Source organism: Notothenia coriiceps, unplaced genomic scaffold (assembly GCF_000735185.1).
Source record: "Notothenia coriiceps isolate Sejong01 unplaced genomic scaffold, NC01 NC01_scaffold00037246, whole genome shotgun sequence".
NCBI lineage: Eukaryota > Metazoa > Chordata > Actinopteri > Perciformes > Nototheniidae > Notothenia > Notothenia coriiceps.
Window position 1 is genome coordinate 11,035,206 of NW_011369947.1, and position 8,425 is coordinate 11,043,630.

Below are 8,425 nucleotides of genomic sequence, written 5' to 3' on the forward strand. Positions count from 1 at the left end.
GTGTGTGTGTATGTGTGTGTGTGTGTGTGTGTGTGTGTGTGTGTGTGTGTGTGTGTGTGTATAAAGATAGAGAGAAATAGAGGGGGACAAACAGAGGTGATAGTATTATGTGATGGTCTGGTGGGACTCCTACTCTCCCCACACAGTAACTAGAGGAAAGTTTGTCTCATCTCTTACTTAGACTTCCAGTTCTCTTTAATTACTATGATGAATGGTATATGTCAGGAAGTGTGTGTGGCTGTGTTTCCTCATGTGTATGTGTGTATGACTGCTGTGTGGTGGCCCCGCCCAGTAGCAGCAGTTGATGATAGCATGCAGACGCGCGGGAAGGTATTTTGAGTGGGGGTGCTGAGGTGCTGGACTCCAGTGAACACTATTACGGGCACTATAGAGCGCGCACAAAAGCGCGAGCACCAGGGGCGCTACAGTGGGGAGTGATGCAGTAGAACATTCCACTGTAGCGCCCCTGGTGCTCGCGCTTTTGTGCGCGCTCTATAGTGCCCGTAATAGTGTTCACTGGAGTCCAGCACCTCAGCACCCCCACTCAAAATACCTTNAGCCTCCTTTAGCTTAGCGGTGGTGACGTGAAGTCATGTGACCGTGCTGTAGTTCCTTTATAGCCCAACATTAGCCGCCTTTAGCTTAGCGGTGGTGGCCTGAAGTCAAGTGACCGTGCTGTAGTTCCTTTATAGCCCAACATTAGCCGCCTTTAGCTTAGCGGTGGTGGCGTGAAGTCATGTGACCGTGCTGTAGTTCCTTTATAGCCCAACATTATCCACCTTTAGCTTACCTGTGGTGACGTGAAGTCATGTGACCGTGCTGTAGTTCCTTTATAGCCCAACGTTAGCCGCCTTTAGCGAGGAGGCTGATGTGATGAAAGGAGGTGGATGGAGGAGGTGGAGGAGGCGGATGGGGAGGAATCATAAGTGACTGCAGGAGAGAGAAGAACCATTTTCAAATTGTGCGGAAATTGAAGCTGCTTTCCTATCCTAGAATTAAAACATATCTTATCGTGGTGACACTTAGCTCTTCTGTCCGTTCCTTCCTAAGCGAAATTGACAATTTGGCCGCAACCTAAGTATGGGTTTTGTATCCTTACACTTAGATAATTAAGTTATAATGTTGTTCACCTGGCATAATAATAATCCTCAGTCCCTGATTCAAACAAACAGTAGAGTGTCGGGTCTGCATTTGAAAGCAATGCTCTTACATTCATCGTGAAAAAACACCAATACATATTCCTTAACAATGTCTGACGATACTTTTACTCAGTTTCTTCATTTTACACGGATACAAAAGTACAATGCAAGGAAGCAGCATTTACTGCAAGATACCCCGCACCAGTGAGCCTTTCAATAACATCTGGCTTTTACAGCTTTTCAACACTTTCTATTTATCCTCATATTCCTATTTCATTTTCTCTTCTGTTCCCGCTTTCTCAAACACCCTCACCTCCTCAGACAAATGTCACATCTCCCGTTTCTTTATCTCCCCAGAGACAAAGTCCTCTCAATGTCGTACAGATGTGAGAGCACGAATTGCCCGAACTTATATCCTTACCGCTCGCTATCTATGTCATTTTAATTCCCAGTTTTTCTGAGCTCATTCCTAGAAATGTGCGACCTTGTCACCGGGGCAGTAACTTTGTGGCAGTATAAAAGCTTATCTGCGACTTTTCTAAAAGCTGCGTTTACCGTGAAAGGACAGGACGGATCCCATTGGGATTTTGACCTCATCATGTTAAAAAAAACTCACTATTAGAGATTCAAAGATTCAAGATTCAACGGGTTTATGGTCATATGCCAAAGCTACAGTTAGAAATGGCAATTAAATGATTCGGCCCTGAGCTCCTCAACATGCAACATAAATAATAAAATACAAATGCAGAAAGTCTATATACATGTCAATAGAATATGGGATATGTAGAAAAACTGAATATTCAATTACATAATGTAAATTAAGACAAAATTAAATACGGTATATGTTTGAACGCATTGACCCATTAAAATACATATTTACCGTAGATTTGTTTTTTTATATACTGTGGGCTGCCATTATGTACGGCGCCGGGGAGCAGTGTAGGGAACGTGCCTTGCTCAGGGACACCTCGGTAGTCTTCCGGGACTTGAACTGGTGACCTTCCAGTTGCCAAGCCAAGTCCTATGACTTCGCCACCACCGCCCTATGATAGTGGCACATTCAGCAACACGTGTATCACTTGCTCTGTGTTAATATCTTTGACTTTCCAGATCATTAATTAAGACTCTGTAATGAGGTTTTTAATCCCAAACATGTATTAGGGTAATTGTCCTTGTTGGAACAACATTTGTGTTCAGTGGAGTGACTCCCTCCGCTTCGTTTCTACACCAAACCCTCTGACCTGAACACAACGAGCACAGAACTATTTCCAATCATCTCTTAAACAATTTGTCAAATGTCAGATGATGATTGTGTTGTTATGTTAAATGTTGATCATTAGGAAGCAATAGCAATTAGACCCGTGGCCTGTTGGGTCAACTGGCCCATAGTGCCATCATTTCTCTGCAAAGTAATGAGATATTCGTTGCTCCTGATTACCATTTGAGACATTTAAGGCGAATAAATACCCACTTTTCTTATAAATGTGGTTGAATTAGTCTCCAGCATATTAAATGCACTTTAAGTATATATTCAGCATTTTCATTAGTTTATTATTGTATACAAATATGTGAGAAACACTTTGTTTTATGGATAACAACATTTCCTGTGACTGTGATTTCATAAAGAGGTTTCAATTAAGGATTATCATTTGTGTTAATGATAATTAAAATGGAGTTCTCATTACACTTAATTCCAGTTAAATCCCATTAATTAAAATGTGTGTATTGCAAAAGCTAATCATGCAAAAAAGTGCTTTATTAGGAGGGATTTAAGTCAAAAATATTAATGACAAAAGTATCATTAATTCGTATTTGCTTGGGTTTAAAACAGTTTTGGAAATGAATTAGGAAATCAACAATGTCTTATTAACTCAGAAGAACATGTCACATGTAAGACACTAATTATACAAATTAAACCAGAAATTGCATAACATGGCCCCTTTAAATACTAAAACTCCAACATTACCTCATAGGGGTTTTCAATTATCTTTTAATCTGCAATTCATTCAGATGAATCTCAACACAATTAGTTTGGGAGTTTCTAAATTGTTACTGAGGAATGGGGGACTTATAAAATATTAATTATTTTCACTTCTTGGCATCCAGCTGAACCCCCGACACACTTCCTCCACTCTTTCTGAGTGTGTCAGCTTTATCTCCCCCCTTTCTGAGCTTATGGATTTCTTTCTTTCAGTAACACCACCTTTTTATTTCTTCTTTGTTTCAACTACTTGCTTCTTCAAAAAGTGGGTAAGTGCAAAAACTTGGAGAAGAAGAGAGGCAGGCTTTGTGTCTTGTGCTCGAGTTTGCCTCAGTGTTGACATCCTTGTTCCCTCTTCCAAATTTCCCTCCAGACGGCCCCCTTCTCGCCCCCATCTGTCTTTGGCTAACCTCCTTCGTGCCGTCCTTCCCTCCTAACGCATCTTGTCCAAGTGTCAGACCTCATCCCTTCTCCCCAGACTACAGTTCTCCGTCCAACTCATATCCTGAGACAAAGTGGCGCAGGCCTCAGATGGACTGGAGCTTGAGTAGTGCCAGAGATTAAAAAAAAACTTCACAAACAGGGCAGACAAATGTTGCCAAGGACCTCTGGCTCACTGCAGACTCCACAGAGGGAAAGTGAGTGTGGATGAAAGAGGACAGATCTTCTGAGTCAAGCTATCACACTGTGTCAGGGTCCCAGAGGGCAAGAGATAATCATAGCTCCAATAATGTGGTGCAGGAAGTCCTGACACTCTGAAATGAGTCAGAGTTGTACCACTTCCTGGTCACTTGTCTCAAAGTCCATAGGTTTTTTAATCTGTTTTGGATAGATGCCTGAAATAAGGTTTGTGGTTAACAAAAGCTGAAGAGATTTCAAAGTTGTATTCCCCACTGGACGACTAAACGCCATCACCGCGGGGTGAAGTCATGTGACGTGCTTAGTTCCTTTATAGCCCAACATTAGCCGCCTTTAGCTTAGCGGTGATGACGTGAAGTCATGTGACCGTGCTCTAGTTCCTTTATAGCCCAACGTTAGCCGCCTTTAGCTTAGCGGTGGTGACGTGAAGTCATGTGACCGTGCTTAGTTCCTTTATACCAACATTAGCCCCTTTAGCTTAGCTGTGGTGCGTGAATCATGTGACCGTGTGTAGTTCCTTTATAGCCCAACTTAGCCGCCTTTAGCTTAGCTGCGTGGTGACGTGAAGTCATGTGACCGTGCTGTAGTTCCTTTATAGCCCAACATTAGCCACCTTTAGCTTAGCGGTGGTGACGTGAAATCATGTGACCGTGATGTAGTTCCTTTATAGCCTAACATTAGCTTTTTATTTCTTGAAATTGGATTTACACTTTCATTATCGTGCTGAACAAGACATATGTATCATAGAAATGTATTTGCTAAATATTTTTATTTTATTTAATATTCTGAAATCCAATGGAAAAGTCCCATTGTCTTTTGTCGAGGGAGCCCTTGTGATGCTTACTTTAGGGTCTGCTTATTAAAACACGTCGTCACTGCACCATATGCAGACAGAATTAAAGTGAAACGCAAGACAAGGCAGGGAGAGACTTATTTGTTTTCTTGATAAACACGGAGTACTTTACCCTTTATTTTATAGAAGTCTGAACACAGCTGGCTTGAAAAAACGACATACCCATAACTGTATTGAATAAAGGGCTCAAAAATCTAGAATTGAAAGCAAGGCAAAGAGAGTGTACTGTACATGTAAATGGGAAGGAAGTAAAAGGGCAGCAGCTCATTAATTAATGGATTTCTCATTTAAAACAATAGTTTATTATCAAAAAATAGTGGAAAAAGGCCTTAATAAAAATTAACCCTAGTTGTGCCGGAATAAAAGCAGCATACAAAAGGAAAGGGAGAGTTTGTACACCAAGACTTTTTCAAGCTCCCAAATATGTTTTTATTGACAACCTGTACAAGGTGTTCTCCAGACAAACAATAAATCCTTGAGGTTATAACGTTAGCTCAATAAAGTTTATTGTGGGGGAGTGAGGAAGAAAGCAACATGTGGACAGTTTAAAGATTTATCACCACAATTTGGTTCATGAAGAGTTACCGTTGGTTTAAAGTTTCTCGGAGCCAAAATATAAAAAAGGCTATAAAAAAAAAAACCTCTGTAAAGTGTAATTTCCAGGAGATCTCTGAGGTTACACAAGACTCACTGATGTGCGATTAGTTCTCAAAATGCTGACAAGGCATCAGACGGAGTTTGTTCCCGAACTGGTTTGATGGGATGTGTTCGAGATCAAAGATTTGTGTAGGTTTCCTCCGAATCTGTCAGAGAGCAACAAAGGCTTTTAGTTGTCATCCTTACATACGGTGTCAGATCTTTTCATTGCAGAAGAAACAGAGTTTAAGCTGCTTTTGTTGTCGGGACATCCTTTGTTGCTCCGTCTGGGAGGTTTCTGATTGGCACTCATTCTGAGGAACTTTCTCCGGATAATGCAGTATTCAGGAGCTAAATGTATTCTCTTTGATTCGTGTTCAGGCTCTCCTTTTCCTTACCTCAATATCCGTCTTTACTGCTTTCATCATCTATACAACCCTAATGCAATCATTGTCTTGGTCACAAATTGAAAAAGCATATTCAAACTCTCTTAATCAAAGACCCGGGAGTCTAGTTTTACAACATCGGCATACTCTCACCTAGAGAACAGGACAAGCCTCATATCACACCGCACATACACGCAGGAAGAGATTTACAGATTTAAATCCAAACACAAATTTAATTCACACTATCTTTATGAGATCTGATTTCATGCTTGGCAGGTTTGTGTGCAACGCAGACACTGCAGTAATCATGCAAGTCCAATTTCCCCCGGAGAACAACCCTGTGTTTCACATTGTGTTGCATGTTTCAATCCATAAGACATAAAGGAAGCATAAAATGTGCAATTGCTTTATTTTTGTATTATGGGCCAACTGTTGAGTCAAGGGCAATGCGACTCACCTTGGGTACCGAGCAAGGAGTACATCGTGTGTTCACTGCGACCACATCACACTGATGCTCACAATGGGATTTTATATTGGGTTGAGTTCATGGATAACTGATGTTTACTCTGCATGCACATGAATGTATCGTCCTTCGGCAAAAGAATAGCTCACCCATGAACTTTAGAGTATTTCAGCATCATAAAAGGTCAAAGAAAATATATTAATGAGGAGAGGGCTCACATACATGACGTGGGTGTAGACGAGCAATAAAAGCTCAACATGTTAAATCTAGCCAACAGCTACCTACCCTAAAATCAAATATCTCCAATGGCCAGCAGGGGGCGACGTGATTTAATACCATTTTGAGTCAGTTTTTGGTCTTAATCAGTAGTTTTGAGATGTCCGTAATGCAGCCTGATGTCAAATGTGTTTATTATGGTTGAACCTAGGGTAAATAGACAATAAAATTAGGTGTGCTTTAGGGCGTGGCCACCTTTTGATTGACAGGTCACTACCACAGTGTTGGCTTTTCTAGATGTTATCCTTTTTTTGTTTTACTTTAACCCTTGACAGTGTGTTTCCAATTAATTCATATCGTACTGTTACATTTGTTGTAGCCCAACAATGTCTTTCAGTTGATTATGCTGTACTTCGCAAGCCAACAGGTCAAAGATGTATAAGATGTACAGTAGACAAGTTGATCTGAAGAAACACTTGCCATACCTTTAAACTACATTCAAATACCTTTTATTTTAAAACAGCGTACCAAGTATGACGGTAGCATTGATAAGGAGCTATCCTGTAGGTCACATTTAACCTTTTTGAATTTCACATCCTAATTTCATGGTGGCTTATTTCTCTAAGTGCATGTTTGTGTGTGTGCAAGGGTGTGTGTGTTGTTTCTCTGCTCTACATTTTTGCATTTCTGCATGGATGCGTCTCCATCTCGACGTTCCCACACAGGGATGTGAGGTGGAAGCAGCGTCTCAGGAGACATCTTGCGTTCACACCATCTGAAAGACGAGAAGGAAAATATCTGGCTTAATGCTCAGAAGTACTTGACGTCTCTGGCATTAGCTCTGCTTTCTGCTCTCCTTTTTCCACTGACTTATTGTGGCAAGGCAAATCCTAACCACCAGGATACGGATAAAAGACCCTTAAGTCTGCATGCTTGACATCCTCACGATATTGGAGCCACAGGCGGTCTTAGATGTGAGAGATTTTGTTCATGACTAACCATCACCAGGAGCAGATAAAAGCCTTTGAATCCTGTGTAGAGATTTTTTTACTTTGAAACTTTCTAATAAAATAATATTGCTTGCTTTTTATGAAGCTGCTTGGAACTTTTGGTTTAATTAGCACGTGTCCAAGGTGAAGGAAATGGCATCATTAATTTCAAAACTACCCATGAAATCAACAGAAAAAGACTCTCTTTGACAACATGTCTCTTTGAAACCACGTGAAAAGAATCCATCTTAAAGATTAATAGTGCTCTCCAACTCTTCTCTCACTCGACGTTGTGTATTTGTTTGTGCTTGCTTGCAGGATTCTGTACTGGATTATACTTTTTAACATAATCCAGGAGCTGCAGTTAGCCTTTAGTAAATCAGATGGTCATAACAAACAGATTGCAAGTGCCCGTTTAAACAAACTGCAGACCACCATTCATTCACTATTAGTCAATATAGGAAAATCTACGTTTGCTGATTACTTGTATTGGTTATTTTCCCCTCAGTTCATGTCACAAACAAATTACTTGTATATATTTGATTTCAAAACAGAAACGTAATGTTTAAAATAAGGAGAAATGTGGTGGTAATTGACAATCTAATAGTATGGTAAATCTCAAACTGTACATTGACAAGGCACCAAAGATTCGGATCATAAGTATTCAAACTAAATAGCTGTAAAATTGTGACAAAAATTACCTTATTTGGCAACATTTTGACTCAAACATTAGGACGCTGCTGCTCCCACATGAGGCGCGTTCACACCGGAGTACTTTTACCCGTACTTTTCCCGTTTAGTTCCGATAGTGCCTGGAATTTTGTGTTCACACCAAAAAGAGAACTTAGTTCAGAGAACTTTAAAGTCCTTATCTTACATTAAAAACAGTTTTTGGCAGTTGATTTCTGGGGGGTGTATGCAACAGATAGTCAATGTATGTTTCTTTATTTCATACTGAATAATATGTAAAAAAAGGAAAAATATTAGGTCCAATAAAAAAAACTTTGCTTCTGGAAGCAGGCCATTTCGTGACGTCACGTGTGGTTCCCGGCTGCCGCTGTCTGGATCCCTGCTGCCGTCCGGATCGACAGCCAATGCGCGCAGCCAGCGAGAGTTCACAACG

General features: G+C 40.6%; 1 protein-coding gene across 1 annotated transcript in view; it reads right to left on the bottom strand.

Moving 5' to 3' along the window:
- Nucleotides 1-8,425, bottom strand: part of LOC104966395 (mitogen-activated protein kinase-binding protein 1-like) — a 16,950-nt gene that overhangs the window by 297 nt on the left and 8,228 nt on the right. The window lies entirely within an intron of this gene.